Source organism: Anser cygnoides, chromosome 21, assembly GCF_040182565.1.
Source record: "Anser cygnoides isolate HZ-2024a breed goose chromosome 21, Taihu_goose_T2T_genome, whole genome shotgun sequence".
Lineage (NCBI taxonomy): Eukaryota > Metazoa > Chordata > Aves > Anseriformes > Anatidae > Anser > Anser cygnoides.
Window position 1 is genome coordinate 3,662,181 of NC_089893.1, and position 17,445 is coordinate 3,679,625.

Genomic DNA, 17,445 nt, shown 5'->3' on the forward strand with positions numbered 1-17,445 from the left:
AGGCCATAAATCTGAGAGTCACAGCCATCGCTTTTGTGACAGCAAACACCCAACAAAGCATTGCCTCTGCCAGAACTTCGCCAAGAATCCCACTTTTATTCTGCCAGATGAAGAATTATTGGGATCGACTGGATCTAAACAGCGTTCAGCACCTTCCAGCTTGATGGAACAATTTGCAAAAAGCTCGGGATGCTCACCTGCCTTGCTGCAGCAGTTCTAATAATAGCCCAGGAAGCAAAATGACTGAGCACTTTGTGCTTAGAAGAAAAGAGCTGCTGTGGCCTCAGCAAGCACAATGCCCCAGGCAGGTAGAGAAAAGGAGATAAAGAAAGCTGGACTCATCTGTTTATACAAACACAGCAGGCAGGACTGCAAAGAAAAAGCCTGGAACCGTGCAGCCGTGACACAAACAGAACTGCCATTTGCAGGAACCCACCAGTGGCGCTCTCTCACAGGAGGTCACCCATTTCTTTAGGTCCTCCAGTCCCTAGGAGGCTTGGCTAAGCAGGTACGTTGGCTGCTCTCACTGCTTTGAAGAAAATAACTTCATGCAGAAAGAGTTCCAAAATATTTCCCAAAACACCGTCCTTACTATCTCTTCGGTTTTTCAAAAAGTCATTAAAAAATGAATTATTCTTCTGAGAAGGAAGTATGGGCAAAGAAAATGAAGTGCAGAGCAACAAATAACAGCCAACCCAAGACTATTCCCAGCTTTCTGAATTCACTGATCCAACTCCGCATCCACCCTGTAACAGAAGAGCTCACAAAAGCCTGACTGAAGCAGCACCTGCAGGGAGCCTTGGTTTATGGCCTCAGTACAGAAGAACAAAGCGAATTTAGAGGCCCGGGGCCAGACCGCACTACCTTCTGTCATCAGGCTTGTGGAGTCTGAATTACGCACCTCGCTTCTGCTGATCTAAGGGCAGCTCTAAATACGGGCAGCTAGAACCAGCTGGGGTGGGACTCAGCATCCACGTATAGGCACTGGCTTTTCAAAGAGCTCGCCCTGCCCGCTGACACCATCTTTGACACCTGGCAACAAATGGGTTTATGGAAATTGCTGGAAAGAAATGCAGGCTGAAGGTCGAAGTCTAGAAGCAAACCAGCTCACAGCACCAACCTTCAGTTTTCTGTCCCCATTGCTTTTTTTTTGCATTACATTTCCCTGTGACATGCAAGTGAAGCTAAGAGAAAACGCGTTAGCTTTTTCCAAATGAGAAGCAGGAAGGTTTGAGTGAGTTGTAGTGGCAGAACCCTAAGTTCACTTCTTAAAGACCGTACCTTTAATTTGGCTCATTTCTAGCTAAAATTCCTCCATTAAACTGTGAAGTGCATACAAAATTCCAGAAATAAATAAAATTGACTAGAAAAGAAAATAGTATCTACGGAGTGTAAAGCACACAGCTTTGTGAGTAAGGGTAGAATTTGTAAAGCTGGCGAGTTTGGCAGATTATGGTGAAAGCATTCAAGATTTAAGATACAACAAAGGCTTAGCAAGACAAAGCCATGCCTCCTGTACAGTGCCGTGTTATTAAAAATGCACTGGCTGCTCAGGAATAGGAGGCGGGCAGCCGGGATTGATCTCAGCTGGTCTGCTGATCCAATTCCTTCTTCCCCAGTCACCATGGTAACTGCTCAGTAATTCTGACACGAATCGGAGGAGGGGACTGTCGATACCTTTGGGGAATAGCAAAACAAAGATTCACAGGGGAAGCGAACAGCAGCTTACCACAGTGCCGTGACAACACGCAAAGAGAAGGACGTGGCCACAGCAACACCCAGAATCAGGAAAAAACAAAGCCACCAGGATCTTCTCTTGACTTTCCTCCAGCCTCCGCGGGATAATGCAGCACCCGAAGTAGGTCCAAGGTGATTTTATAGGAGGAAAATCCCCCTTCCAATATGCCTTTTGGCGCTGGGAGTGGGAGAAAACTCGCTCACTTGTTGCTTTAAGAAACCTGTCTGCTTTCCCAAGGCAAATACGTCTTAATTTGCCTCCTAACAGAGTGTAACCTATCCGATCAGGAACCTAGCTGCCTGCGGGGCTGGGCATAGGCCCACGATGCACCCCACGAGGGACAAAGCCATCCGTCCGAGCTGAAAGCCTCACGCAGCAGCCCAGCCCATCTGCTGCCCTGCAAGTGGCCGCATTAGTTAAGCTGCACCCTGCCAAAGGACGATGTGCTGCCGAAGCAGCTGCTATCAGCGAGCCAGCCAGCCCGTGTAGCCATGAAAACACTGACAGGGAATTCAGAAAGACTGCTTCTAAGCTTAATTTAGGTCAATATTGTTTTAATTCCGGACAAAGTGATATACCTAAGATGATGCAGGCAGCGTGGGGCAGAGAAAAGGAAGAATGCAGATTCTGCCCTTCCCTTGCCCAGGTTGTGACCCAGTCCTTCATAAGTACGGGACGTTTCCAAATATTGCCCAGAAGTGCTTTTATTTTTTGATAAAAGATACACTAAAACTGATACCATTAACACCTTCTCCTGCAGAAATGTATAAAACAAACTGAAGCTTCTCAGACATATCAATAGTTTTATGGGGAATGGTTTTATGCCTCTTCTGATGACATTCTTGATAAAAACGTTTTATTGCTAAATAGCCCTATTTGCCACAGCAAATATTTTCATTTACCAAACTAAGCCAAGATGTTTTATGGATCCATTAAATCACAGAATGGACAAAAGTAATTGAAAACTAAGGAAGTTACAATCTTCTGCTGAACAGCAGCAGGATGGATGAGTGGCATTGCGTTATGGGTATAGTAAGGAAGAAAATGAGAACAGGATTCGTAAAAGCTCAGGATTCTAATCTTACTGCAGCTAGTTTGTCTTAGCAGCTCTGCTGAGCACCACGTACACGTTCATTAGTCATCAGGAAGCTGCAGTCTTCTCTGGAGCAGAATTACTGCTTCTCTTCCAATGCAGAAGTAGCTAACAACCCTGGAAGAGCTCTTGGGATGTCAGAGTCATTCTGAAAAAGAAACAATCCCCGTGATGTGCATCCGCTTCCACTACAGTCTACTGCAAGTTCACCTTACTCAAACTGCAGTAGCATTAGAGCACGAGATATGATTCTCAAGTCTTGAAAAGAATTCTTATACCACTTTATTAAAATGGCAATCTTGTTTTGGAACATATTTTTAGCAACAGTTAACATGGGACTAGCTGGGAAGTTTGAAATTAAGTCTTGTCTTCACAGAAATGATTAATTTCACCGTAACGTTCCTGTCACCGCAGTCATCCAATTTGCTCGAGGAAGCTGCATTCTAGGTCTGGCTCATTCTTTCTGTGGATGGACAGCAGCTCCCATTCTGTGTAGCAATTCCTCCGTCTGCCTGACCTATCACACGTTGGCTCTGGAATTCCTCAAGAGGAAAACAAACATCTCTTTTTGGTCACTTTGGTTAAAAGGAAGAGCAGAGAAAACATGAAATGTTTTTTTTCCTGCTTGCTCCTCCCAAGTTTCTCACCTTCTGCTTAACATTACACTTTTCCTAAAGCACTTACATCAAGGTAACAGCAATCAGTCCTCATTGATACACCTGCCATGGCAGGCATCTGTTCTGCCACAGACAATATCTGTTTTTCATCCGGCTCGCTGTTTCTGTTCAAAATTAATGAGAAAAGTGGCTGTAACGGTACGCAAAAGATCAGGTCAAAAATCAATTCTGTCACTTGGGCAGCATTGTTACCTGGCCATAAATCAAGCGAGCCCATAACACAGCGGTGCCGATTTGCTGACAGCAGCATCCAAGACTAGCTGCACGCACAGCCACTCCTAACCCACAGGGCACGAATTTATTATCTATGAACCTGTCCTTTGGCAGCTCAGGGGAAGACAAAGAAAATCTGATCATTAAAGGGAGAAGACAAAGGACTATTCTGCAGAAGCAGAGCACCTCAGCTGTTCCTCTGACATCTTCCCCTCCAGACCCTTCACCATCCTTGCAGCCCTCCTTTGGGTGCTAACTACTATTTCACGTCCTGCTTACACTGCAGGGCCCCAGCCCGCACCCAGCGCTCGAGGTGAGGCCGCAGCAGTGCGGGGCACAGCGGGACAATCCCTTCCCTCGACCGACTGAGCCTGATGCACCCCAGGACGTGGCTGGCCCAGAGACTCAGGTTCAACAACCTTCTGGACAAGCCTTCGATGACGATGAGCAAAGCCAGCCCAGGCACTTACAGCCCAGAGACAAAGCACTGCCACGGGGTGGAAAAGTCGATACTGCTGGAAATTTGATTGCTTGCTAAGCACATCACCGTCTCTTGAAATACCACTGTAATTTGTGGGTATGCTGCAGTAACATTTAAAGTAGTGTGTGTTAACTGGGAGACCTTTTGCAACTACCACATTTATATAATCTCCAGAATTTTAGCAAACCATTAGGGCTATTAGCATTATCAAGACATCTTGGCGTTGAATAAAACCTAAAGCATTAATATAATGAAAACGCAAGTCAGAAGATTAGACAATAATATGCTAATACACTGGCCTATTTGCTTAACAAGCACAGGAACTTAAAATGCCTTTAGGCAAGAGTGAAACGAGCTTGTTTACTGCCTCTTCTCTCTGCTGCTGCGCTGCTCTTTCAACTACGCTGTTATCAGAATCATCTCTCTCAAGTTACAGGCAAAAAATCAGTGCTTGTCCTCATTCAAGCACTACAACATTCAGAAGAGGAATAGAGTTCTACACGAACTCAAAATTCAAAGTTGTTTACAGCTATGAAGCTCAAAAAGGCGCAGTCCCAGGAAACTGTCAAAAAGCCCAGAACCAACCAAACTTGTCGCCTTCCCCCAAGTCTACCCAAACTTGTCACAGCATAAGCTGCAGCTGAGGGGATCAAAGTAACCAGGCAGAAAACAGGGAAATGCTCCGTCTCCTCTCCTGAAGTTCTGAAGTGTATCCAAGACTTGCTAGACTCAAACCCTTACATATAAAAAACATAACGAGACAAACAGGTGTCCAACCGGAGCCCTTGAACCAAGAGATTTTTCTGATACGGCCTAATTCTCTCGTTCCATGTTCTCTCTGGTAATTTATTCCATATAAGCAAAAGAGTGGATCGAATTTATTTAGCTCTACACAATGGTTTGCATCTCCCCGGTACGCTGGTCTCTGTGCAGAGTTAGAGCAACGTAAGTCAGCGCAGTGGCTTCAGGCATCGAGCAGTCGGCGTGTGTAATTTATTCTGCGCACAAAATGGCCCATAAAGATGATCGCTCTGCTATAGCAGTTTTGATGGAATGGAAAATAACAGGTGAAGGTTGTAAATTACGAGAACTCAGCCTAAGCCATAGCTAATCACCAAGATTACTAAGAGGCAGCCTTGTATTAAAACCGTAAAAGCAGAACAAAACCAGGACATATTTAATCTGTCCTAAAACCACTGCAACTGTACTGAAACTACTGATCAAAATTGAAGCGCAAATCTTTAATCCTAGGGAAGCAAAATCAGCCCGGCCAAGCCGCACGCATCAATCCCTTATTTTTTGTAGCTTAGCACTTGGCTACGCTCACATTTTTTGTTCCACCTCACGCTGACCCGCCTAGAGCCTCTCTCCCCAGGAGGGTAACATCCCAACGCCTCGGCCTGTGCAGCTCGCTGCCCGCCAGAAGCGGCGATGTCTTCTGCGTTCTGCAGAACCTCGCAGCACGCCAGCACGCTTCCCTGCCCGTTCTCTCTGAAGCAGGCTGTTGGTATTCCCTGCACCGCTCCGAGTCTGCTCTAGGATGCAGCATTTGTTTCCATAGTAATGTCGCTTGCTTACCCTCCTTCATTGATTTTGACCAAGGAATGGCTCTGTCTTGGCTGAACTTTATCTCCTCAGTATAATAAAATCAGCACGAGAAGCGAGGCTGCAAGTGCCTTGATTACTGCAATAATGCGAGGGGCCTGCAGTGTTCTTAATGAAACTGGCTCATAGATTTATTTAGTGGCTAGACTAAATTACTGCATCTGAAGAAAGGCAGCAAGAATCCAGCTTCAAGCTTTTATAAGACGCAGCATTTGCTTTTTAAAAGCCGTTTCTTACACACAGGAAAGGCAAGAATGCCCATCAAATACCTTCTGAGAACTGGTGAACATCCAGTTGGCTCTCGCTAACAGCTGGTGATGAGCCTGATGGCAAAAGCTTAAATTAGGGGTAATGTAATAAAATATAAACAACTATCATACTGGAGTGGTAACCAAGATTTTCAGAACAGCAGGTCTTAATTTAAGGATCGCAGAAGTTGGTCCTGAGTTAAAGAAGCTTTCATCCTTCACGTTCCATGAACTACCTCAGACCCTGAATCATTTGGGTTCACCAAGCAGCCCAATATTCTGCACAGAACACCCTATGTCAAGAGGTGTTTGGTGCCTGCTCTGCACTTTCAGAAAAACCACATCTTTTTATTGAGATGAGTTCCCTAAATAGGAAAATAGGGACTGGCACAAGGGATTATACAGACCAGAACTGCAGCTAAGCTCTTTAGGGCAGGGCCTGTTGTTTTGTCCCTGGTTTAAAGAGCACTTAGCCGAAGAGCACCCTGGTCTCTAATTACAGCCCAGTGCTCTCCACAATACAGCTGAGTTCGGTGCAATCGCTGGGCCTGAATGTTACTCAGCACCAGCTTTTGAAACAGAAGCAGGCAAGGTTAATCCCTGGGGTAAGGTGTAACCAGGGAAAGCCCCCGCCTGAGCCCTACCTGCTAGTGGCTGGGGTACACCCTGAAGCAGGAGGATTTCTCGGGCTTCTAAAGCTCCCATGTGTACATCCATTTCCTTTGTAATTCTGTCAAGCTCTTCCTGACAGAACTTTTGCCGAGAGGTCTACAAGCTCCAACATCCAGGTATCACTGGTGAACACAGATGTATCTCGTTCAGAACAGCAACCACCCAGTACGGTTTGGACTTGGAAAAACAACGCATGACAACTTCAGGCAACTGGACATTTCCAATCAAGTTATTCGTGACACAATGGGGTCTAAGGAAGCCTCAAAGCCAGCAGAGCAAATTAAAATGTTTCTCTAAATGTAACAGCTTCATAATTCAGCTGTCCTTCCTGCCACTCTCTGTCATAATTAGGCTTTTCATCATCAAAACTGTGAGGGAATACTAGCGCAACCAGTCCTGGAATACAGAGCACAAGCAACATATTGTTAGACTGTAAATCAATGCTGACATTAATAAAATACTGTTTATTGCTAACGCATTAAAACAGTGCTTTATAGGGGGCTTTGTGGGGGGCAGACAGAAACGACTCTTTGAACCCGCTGACATTTGGCTAGAAGAATTTTTAAGAGAACGTATTTCCTCTCTGCTTAGCCAGCTCAGGAAAGAAAATGTCAACTAAATGAATCCCAAGTGAAGAATTAATTTCAATCTACATGATATAAACTATTACTTCTACCAGCAAGGTTAACTCTTGTATTAGTCTTAATAGAGCAAAGTGTCCCAACTTTCTCTTTTCCTTTAAAACCCGGCACAACCAGCAACCACACCGACGAGCTGCTCATTGATGCTTTTTGATCCGGCAGGCGACCGGCCAGATACCACAGGAGGCTAAGGTAACACTTCTGGAAGGAACAGCATCAATTCAGTGTTCACCTTGTATTTCGTAACCAGAAATGAAAGAGGCAAAGAAAATCTCTTTCTGACGAGTACGGAGCGGAGATGTGTGCCTAACCACTGAGCACAGCAGTTAGCTCGGTGTACGGACAGTACCTGACTACTCATCGTGCTGCCCTAGAACGTGCTCCTACCGGGCACACCGACCCCATCCCCAGCTCTCCTCTAACACCTTCCTACCTCCACACGTGCATCTCTGAGCTACTCACTCACCCCCAAATTGTCTCTTCATCACACCTCACTGAAGTCAGACACCAATGCAGTACAGACTCAGCTCACTTTCAAACCATTTCAATTCTCTGACTGTAAAACGGGGACTGTGCTATCTTCTTGTCTTGTCCCACCCATCTAGAACGTAAACTGGGGCCACTCTGCCCATATACAGAGAACCACCTTGCACACAGCACCTACTGCAGTTAGAGCTAAGTCTACCACATTTTGCTACTACTTACAGTGTTTGTATCGCAACTGTAGTGTAGGAACTCCAGTGAGGCAAGCAGGGGTGGGAGGGCTGAAGGAGAAAGTTGGGCTGGAGTGCTCTGTCCACGCTGGCTGCAGTGATCTGTGAGGGCAAAGACCTTTGAGGCCACCTGGGGATTGCCCCCTGAAGAGCTTTCCTCCCCCCATCACTTTCCAGGGCATGAAATAAAAGCCCAAGAAAAACACCAATGTTACATGATATCTAACAGCAGAACAGAAAACTCTGAAGAAATAAGACAAATGTCCTCTGGGAGTACAAGAAGAATGCAACTGCCCTCAAACAGAGGAAAATCATACACACAGAAAAGAAAAAGTAATCAACGCAGAGTCTTGCTGAAAGAATAAACCTAAGTATCAATGCACTTCCGTGATTCAAGTAGCAAAAGATAATGTACCACTAAAAAAGCTTTTATAATAATTGTTACCGTTATTAATTGCTCTTTACTATAAAAGTCCCCAGGGACTAGTGAGATGCGCGAGCATCTGACTCTCCCAGATACAATATCCTGCCTTTTATCTCCGTCATCAAAAGCCAATGTTTGTTTTCATAGATGGAGTTTCAGTATTTCATTTCCTAACCTTACCCAGAACCACAGCTATGCAAATAATCACCAGCAACATGAGTCACAGATGAACACAGGTCAGTCAGTCTCTACCGATCTGACTTGCGCTTTCATTTCAGACCGAGAAACAGCGGAGCTGTAACGTGCAGAAAGCCAGACACTACAGGGACGAGGGGCATCAGCCAGCTCTCACAAAGCACTGAGGATGATGCATTACATAAAAACTAAATGGATACAATAAAGTTGTCAGAGGTGATCAATAATTTCCATTACCAATCTACTTTGAAAGCCCCAGCAGCAGCAGTTAACAGCTCCGGGCAGCAAACTGAGCCCTCCCTGCAATAAAGCCAGGTCTTCGGGTCCAGGCAGCTTCCGCTTCCCACCCAGAAACTATTTCATACGACCCACACTCCTCCACAGACACTTCCAGTGATCCAGAGAGAAAAGGGACGTAGTTTATGGAGGGAGCTGTGAGGACAGAGTAATTGCTTCCACGTGTGTATCTATCACTGAAATAGTGGGAGCTCAGTAATGGAAACAAGAGCTGGAGATGTTGGTGCAAGGGCTGGTGTTCCGCCGCGTACCTGTGCTCTGCGGCACCGTCCTGAGCAAGCCACGAGAGGGAGCGTATAACCCACGGCACGGGACAGCCTGCTGCGTGCGCTGCTGCGACCGCCGTGGGCAGCAGCCTTCTCTGACAACTCAAGGCTGGGGAAACTTGGGGGCAAGGCCAGAAAGGAGCCAGAGAGGAGAAAAGGGTGCAGGAGAATCCAAGCCGTGATGGGATGAGCTATGCCCCAGCAGTTCTTTAGCAAATGGGCAGGAATGACGTTCAGCACAGCAAGTCCCCATTCATCCCGTTGCTCAGGCAGTACCCAAAAATCTATTGCAATCCACCCCTGTGCAGGCGGCCTGTTCCTTGGACAGAGCTCTTCAGCCACAGTGAACATCTCTCAGCCCTGATGGCCACTGTCCTGGCCGCCTGATGCATCCCCTTCCAGCTCTCAGGTATCTCCAATGCAACGTGGCTGGAGTTCTGTTTTACAACCAGGCACTAGCACCACAGTGCATGTCCTGTCACAGCTGAGATGGTGCAAGCTCCACAGACCATGCCGAAAAAAGTCATTCTTACATTTGCATCAAGAGCATGAAATGTACGGCGATCCCAGTCAAGGACTGGAATTCAACTCATCCAGCGTGGCAACGCAATTCTGTATTTTATGCTTCCCGTGAAGTATTTGTAATTAACGTCAGTCAGAAAGAATAGCTTTTCAGAGACTTGGCAAAAAAAGTACTAAAAAAAACCATCAGTGCCAATAACTTAACAAGAAAAGAAATCCTGCAAAGGATCTTCCAGGAAAGGAAAAAGGATATTTATGCCTCCTCCCCTCATCCTTTGCCAACCAAGCACACAAAATAATCCTTGTCACTGCCCATAAAAACGTCCCAGATGGCACCAAGACAAACTGTAAATACACATTTTTCTCCTCTTAAGCCCATAGATTTTAAGGCCAGAAAGAATCACTGAGCTTATCTCCTTCTTTGAAGGATCTGAGGAGGAAGAAAGGCAAAATCTGTCAGCAGTGGTTTAGTTGAGTGGACCCATCATTAACTGTGGCTAGTTTGGGCCCTAATGTATACAGGTAAAGCAGTTCGGGTCCTACAAGTTCAAGTGCTTGGTACTTCTAAGCCAAACAGGGGAAATGAATAAAAAAATAAATCAGCACATCCCCTTGGTTATTAGAAGGTACAAACACTTCATCGGAGAGGAGAACATTTACTGTCAGTTCCCCAAATGGCTGCTTCTGCTTTCCAGCAGAGAGGGAGCGAGCACGAGCAGTGCCTCCGCCAGCTGCTTCTCGAGCACATCCCTGATTTCTTCAGACACAGACACCTGGGGAACATCCCATAAATCGCGCAAACAATAGCAGCCTTCCCTCCATTTCAGTTTTGCACAGAAGCCACCTGCTCACAGATTGGGCCATTCAGATATTGCATGACAGATTAAGAAAGTGCCCTAATTTCAATGAATTTTAACCTAATTTTCCTGTGCCTCCAGTGAGCTCTGCTGTTCTGCCAGCCAGCCATTCATGACACGCATCCACCGCAGATGGACCGGCTTGCTGTCCATATTACAAAGGGATCTCATTCACAATTATACCATCGCATTTCCACGTCCTTGGAGCTAGGATCAGAGCTGATACACCACAGACTGTAAAAGCCAAGACAGTAAAGCATTTCCTTAAATATCTGCATGGTGGGAAGCTGCACGGTGCTCACATCACACCGTTAGTACCAGGGCGGTCTCCTGGGTCCCATTCCTCACCGTCAGAGCCACGCAACCAGCAGCTGCTGCTTTCAGCTCTGTGCCTCACGGCTTCACCCAGCCACACCGGTAACCTTCACCGAGAGCAGAGCAAAGCCTGCGCGGCTCCTTCTGCTGAAAGGACTCGTGAGCACTTGGGTGCTCGCTGCTCCCGAAGTGACCTGCTGCAGTAGCTAAGGTAGGTTCTGCCTGGTACACTTCATTTATCTAATGAAACCTCGAATCATGAGTTCACATGTGATGAGAAGAGCAGGAGCCTGCTGTAGTGTTTCCCAACGGCAATACTGCGGCACCAATGTGTCATTTGGACTACCTGCCGTTTCAGGAAAGGCACGAGGCTGGAATGCCTTTCTGCACATTCCTCTAGAATAAGGAAACACGAAGTCTTCACCTTCCAGGCTTTTTCCGCACCACTCCATTCCTCATTCTCTTTTCACTTCTCAGTCCATTCCAGTCCTGCCAATTTATCCTTCAAGATGAATTAAGTTCTCCAGAAGTATCACCTGTTATTCATATCATGTTCACACAACACTTCGTAAATTAAGACCCTAAACCTTGCACAACATTTTAAAGCAAAATCAAAGCTCAGGATGAAAACAGACTTGAAAGTATCCATCTCCCGGGAGCCCAAGCACAATACATACCATCCATTACCAGGACATCAAGGCATTATCACCACGGTCAAGGACAAGCGTACATTCCACTGTAATTCAGACAGTGGTTTGGCTCAGGGAGACAACAGGAGATCAACAGCCCCGAAAGGCAAAAACTGACCTTATGTTCCCATTTTCCACTGTCTGAAGACGCCGTCATGTGGAAGGAAGAACTGACATCAAAGCTAATTCAGTCTAATGGAGAAGTAATATTAACCTACTCCCAGCAGAAGCAGCAGGTTTGAGATGTCCGGTTCCATCAGAATGCTTTACCAGTTCAGACCGTAGGATATTTGCGTCCCCAAACTTGCTCGCTCAACTGCCTCTGCCAAACCCCAAATACAGTGCGAAGTGCCAAAAGTTATTTTTCAATCTTTGCTGTGAATTCTAGTGTTTATTACGATTCCAGCAAGAAGATGGCAGATCATTAGTGGACTTCAGTTTGAAAACTGTTCTTCTGAGATCCTTTAATATCCCTCCTCTCTGTACTGCTTCCTCAAAGCATTGTACCTGCAAATCCTGGATGGCTGCACTTACCTCTGGAATACAGTGATGAAGTTAAAAACAAACAAACAAGAACAAAAGCCCCACAGACAACAACAAAAAAACAGAAAAAAAGCCACACTGGCGCCCCCGCTCCCCAAATTTTTGCCCTTCATGATTTAGAGTACGCGCACAAACTGAATCATGGAGCAGGAAAGAGAACACAAGAAATGCAGGATTAATGTTCCTATTGAATCTGCTGCAAACTAATTGGCTTGGGACATTTGGGATCCAGCTAATGAATTTTGGAGCTCACAGGGCTATCAAGATGCACATTTTACAAAACCTTGTCCTCTGTGTCACTAGCTGTCATTTAGAAAGTAAGGTATATTTAGGATTCCTCTAACCTTTCTAATGATAAACCAAGCATGGGCTTCCTAGCTGCCCCTCCCTTCTCATCCTTTCTGTGACTGGTTTGCCTACAACTAATCCCAGTTTTATTATAGATTGCTACCAATCTAGAATTAACAGACAATAATTTATAGCTAGTATACCACTGCCCGCAGTCTGTGACTTTCACATGAAAGCAAGGCAAATGAGTTCTGAATACCTCCTTACCAAATTAATCTCATTGTCCTTAAATTATACTGCTTTATTTTTAACTGCTGTAGAGGTGAAAAGAGTTCCATCAGAATTCCCACCTGATCCTGCTTGTGTCTAATAACAATAATCGCCAGGCATTGCAAAACGTTCAGTAGCAGAGACCTGACCCGTACTGTTTATCTGTAGAAACGGGATCCACCGTGTGCTGGGGGTTACTGTGCTCAGTGCTGCGTGGGCTTCGAGAGATCCCTCGCTGCTTGGTTTCCCCGGACTGCAGCCACGCACATATCCTACAGCTCCTCTGTCAGACAGCACTCAGGGCGTAAATAACAATGAGCACTCTCAGTAGAAATAAGAAAGAGAGAGGGAAAACTGCTGCACCTCTCCTCCCTCCTTCGACGCGCCCCTCTGATGATGAGCACACAGAAAGCGAGGGAGGGGAAGCTGGCGGCAGACAACTGCTGGGACTCGCCTCCCAGCGTGCACGATACAACTGCTCCTGCCTGCCACTTCGGCATTTTTTTCCTACATGTTTTATTAGGAACAGATGGGGCTCCTGGCTATTATATTATCAAGTCTCCCTACACAGCTGCGCAACCCTGAAATTGCAGGAATAGCAATCTCCTGAATACATTTCTCCTGCTCCTAACAACTGCTTCCTTTGCTGCGATGCAGACCATAGTGGGTCTGGAAAGCGTTCTTCCAGTGTCGAGAGCCACAGATGGGTTTATTTTGAGCCACAATGCATTTCTGTATTCCACAATTGAATTCTATGAACATATGCCAAAAGTCCTCCTCCTCCCACCCCTCCCAGCCCCCAAAAGCAGCTAGTACAGTCTGTAAGAAGTATGAAGCCCATGGGCCCACAACAGACCACAGAAGTAAAATAATAAGCATTTCTTACCCACAGTCACTTGACAGAAGAGAAAGACACATCCACTAATTCTAAATTGCTTCTGCTCTGCTTGGATCAACCCCGAAAGGAGCCTACACCCAAACCAGAAGTTTCCAGAGCAGGAGCAAAGCTGCAGTGAAACAACAGCGGTGGGCACTTAAAGCTAAGCAGCAAGTCCTGTCTGCACAGAGGCCGAACCCTGGGCACAGCAATCCCCATAAAGCCAGATTTTTGTCAAAACCTGGAAACCAAGATTTACATTTGCAACACAGGAACCAAACCAAACTGAAGTTGACACTGAAATTTGGCTCAGTAATGTGAAAATATAGGACAAAACAAGCAGTTTTGCGAGGAGTGAAACAAAAAGTCTGGTTGTCAGCGGATCAAAAGGTTTCAATCCTATATGGATTCTTTGATGCGCAAAACAAGCAGTGAGCTGCAGATTTTCTCTCAATGGGAAATGAAGGCTTTTCCCTTCCCACAGCTTAAGATGTTTACAACCTTACCAAAACCAGTTAAAATAGTTTTAGCATGTTAAAAAGTGCTAAAAGGAAAGAGGCATATGCATCAAAGTGCGTTACGTCTGTAGGAAACAAGGCTAGAAAGACCACAGGAGTAAAAAAGAATTATACATAAATGATTAATTGTATAAAAATTTTACATGGGTGACTCAGAACCAGAACAGTGTCGGGTTCTCCTGACTAACTGGAAGGTGAACAGCAATGGCAGCAAGAATCTTGACTGCTGTTGGCGAAATTGTCAAGAAATGCAGTTCTGCTCACTCCCCAGTTGGTCCTAAGCTGGCCTAGTAAATAAGCGTTTCCCTTTGGCACAGGTGAGTCATTTATTTTTAAATGAACGTCTCACTGAAAGAATTAAAGCCAATTCTCCTTTGTCCTGCATAAACCACATGCTGCACGTATTGCATTAAGGCTTAGCCAAATAACTGGGATGTTCCCAACTGAGCTCTCTCAGACTGATGTTCAAGATTTTAATCATTGCCTCTCCCTCTTCAAATTAATTTCCACGACGCCATTTGCAGCAGAAATGCTGCCTTCTCAGAAAACATACAAAGCGCCGTGGCACAGAAATTAGCATAGAGAGCAATCAAGAACAGAGGTCAAACTGAGCCACTGATAATCCAGCACAACTTCACTCCATTTACTCTGACACTTCAAGGAGCAAAAGGAAAACAATTCCATGTGTAGCAACTGAGAAATGCTTGGATTTTATCCATGCCAGTAAGGTGCCTTAAAAGATTTTCCTTAATCACAATGATTCCAGATCTTAACTCTTTGATTGTTGCTTCTGTTTGGCTACCGTGCCACAAGGGACATGAGGGACAGGTTCTGTGGGTACCATGTTCCCGTGCATTCAACTCGTCTGGCTCTGCTCTTAACCAGGCTGATCTCTCCAGTCTTTTGGCTTTTATTTTCAATGCCACAGATGCCTGGGCGCATCTCCTAGTGGCACGTCCCAGCACAATTCACTAAGGCTTCTGTCCTGTGATACGGTAAGAACAGTGGCAAACCTCTCAATGCCAAGGGTTTTTTTTGAGGCCAAGAGGACGAAGAACACTGAACAAGGTGAGCTGGATCCTGGGACTTGCACTCTGTGATTTTATTTTTTGATTTTTATCAACTTCACTAGATCTCTGATACCAATCCTGAAGAAAAACATACATACAAACAAGCCAAGCCTGAAAAAAAAGAAAAAAAAATCACAAGCAAACAAAACGTCTTCCCCTCTGCCCCCGATTCACCTCCAGCACGCCGATGGGACACGTCCACAGCAGCAGGCTCTGCGGGCAGCTCCCCCAGCTGGTGCTGAGCAGAGCCAGGGGCCCAGTGGGCCTCCACCAGCAGGGTGCCCAGCACCCGCAGGGCCCCTGCTGCTTCCCTGGCAGGAGAGCAGATTTTGATCTCCAGGACCAACCGTGCTCGCCTATGTTGGTGTGCAGCATGTTTCCATACACATAAATTATTAACCCAAAGACCCTGGAGCTTGCTCACGCCGTCTCCCCCCTGGCCCCAATAGGAACTGAGATATGAAACAATGCTTTGCTGGAGCCCCTGGCAATTACCTGGCATGCTGCAGGACTCCGACACACAGCTGACAACGCAATTATGCTCCGAACGCTACAGACGGTGTAAATTATCCATGTGCTGTGAAAGCTGGGCTGCCTTACACTCACTGCAGCTCTCCCCTAGGATCCAGAACTGCTGCGAGACACCAGATTCAACCTTGTCACTGCACCCCAGCAGTTTTTGGAAATACCAACAGAATCTTCGTTTTTTTGCCCTCCTTTTCTCTTCTTGCATATCTTCCTATGCTCTTTCATCTCTAATGAGAAGGGGTAGGGCGAAGAGAGCTGTTAATCAGGCAGCGCTCACAACAAGACAACTAGATAACCTCCAAATAGCAAACCAGCCTGCCAACAAGTGAAGGGAGTGCAGGAAATCTGCAAAGAGCCACCAATTAGGAGCTTACGGGAAACATGTCAGAGAAGAACAAAACCAAACCGTTACAGCAGCATCTTAAGGCTAGCCCTAACTCGCATTCTTAATGGTACTGTAGCATCCAATTATTTACTGACCTGAGCGTGCTGTGAGTGTTAATGCAAAGTGCACCCCCAAAAACGACAAACCCATGTGGTTTTGGGGCCCTTCCATTCAGAGCGCACAACAAAGGCAGTAAAACAATCTGTGCTCCATGCGGGCGTGTATTAATGCAGAGAGCAGGTAACTGAATGAGCTGCCCCTATGAAGAAAAGCATGAAAAAGCAAGGTCTCATTGGGATGTTAATGAATGCAGCATCATTAACATGAAATGACTGGCTGCAAAGTTAAGCACCGAATGTAAGCAGACTTTGAACCAAGCCAAGCAAGCTAATGGCTGCATCAAACAAGGTCAATCATTCCACTGCCCCAATTATTAAAGGGGGAATTCTTGGTGTTATAGGATGACATGAAAAGGAATTTACTGTCGCTTTTATGTTTTGCATTCACTCTGGGTACTACAGTTATTCCAAGTATTTGGCATACCGCGTTTACAACACAAAGGGATGTTTTGTTTCTGGTAAAACGAAGGACAAGACAGACTGACAAGGACAGAGAAAAATAAGAGAGAAAAAAAGATGACAAAGCAATGCGCCTGCAACGTTGCACTGAAGGGAGCATCACGCTGAAGGTTGGAGTGGAAACACTTAAAACAACAGAGCACCACACAAAAGAATTACATTGCCAAGGGCAATCCCACTACTTTTCAGTGCAGTCAAGTTTTACTATATGCCAGGCATAATAAATAAGAGCAGGCAAGCCAGAAAAAGACATTTTCAGTCGGAGCTTCCCTGCTGTCTGTGCTGCACGAGCACACCATTTTACAACAATACTCCGAAAAAAAAATAATCCTCTTTCTTCATGGTTTACTTTGAAATTAATCTAGCTGAAGGTTGGATAAAATTTCAGAAAAATAATGTAGCGGCCAAGGTTAGGAGCCTGAATATAAACTTGATCCCGGGTAAAGGAAAGAAAAAATGAATCAATTGCTTCCTCTCCCTCTCGGCTTTGGGCTTTTTCTTCCAGGCAGAATTCTTTTTGTTGTGCAAGGTCCTTTAATTTATTAATTTACTGATTTGTAAACGAGAGCACGCAGGTCACTGCAGTAAATCACAGCCCTTAATTTCATGTGAAAGAAGGGAACGTTACACTAACACGGGGCCCTCAAAGAGCCCTTTGTTAGGGTGGAGGCTTGCACATAAATAGGTTTCAGAAGCCCAGAGAAAGGGGGTTTAGAAAAGAAAATGCCTCTAGATTTTTGTA

At 45.6% G+C, this 17,445-nt stretch overlaps 1 protein-coding gene and 1 long non-coding RNA gene across 10 annotated transcripts in view; one reads left to right on the forward strand and one right to left on the reverse strand.

Moving 5' to 3' along the window:
- The window catches only part of NCAM1 (neural cell adhesion molecule 1), a 114,278-nt gene that overhangs the window by 63,147 nt on the left and 33,686 nt on the right, over positions 1 to 17,445 (reverse strand). The gene's annotated exons all lie outside the window — the stretch shown is intronic.
- Positions 1,722 to 9,086, forward strand: LOC106039771 (uncharacterized). The gene is made up of 3 exons (XR_007163163.2): positions 1,722 to 1,858; positions 7,486 to 7,560; positions 8,784 to 9,086. It is a non-coding gene; the product is annotated as an uncharacterized lncRNA (long non-coding RNA).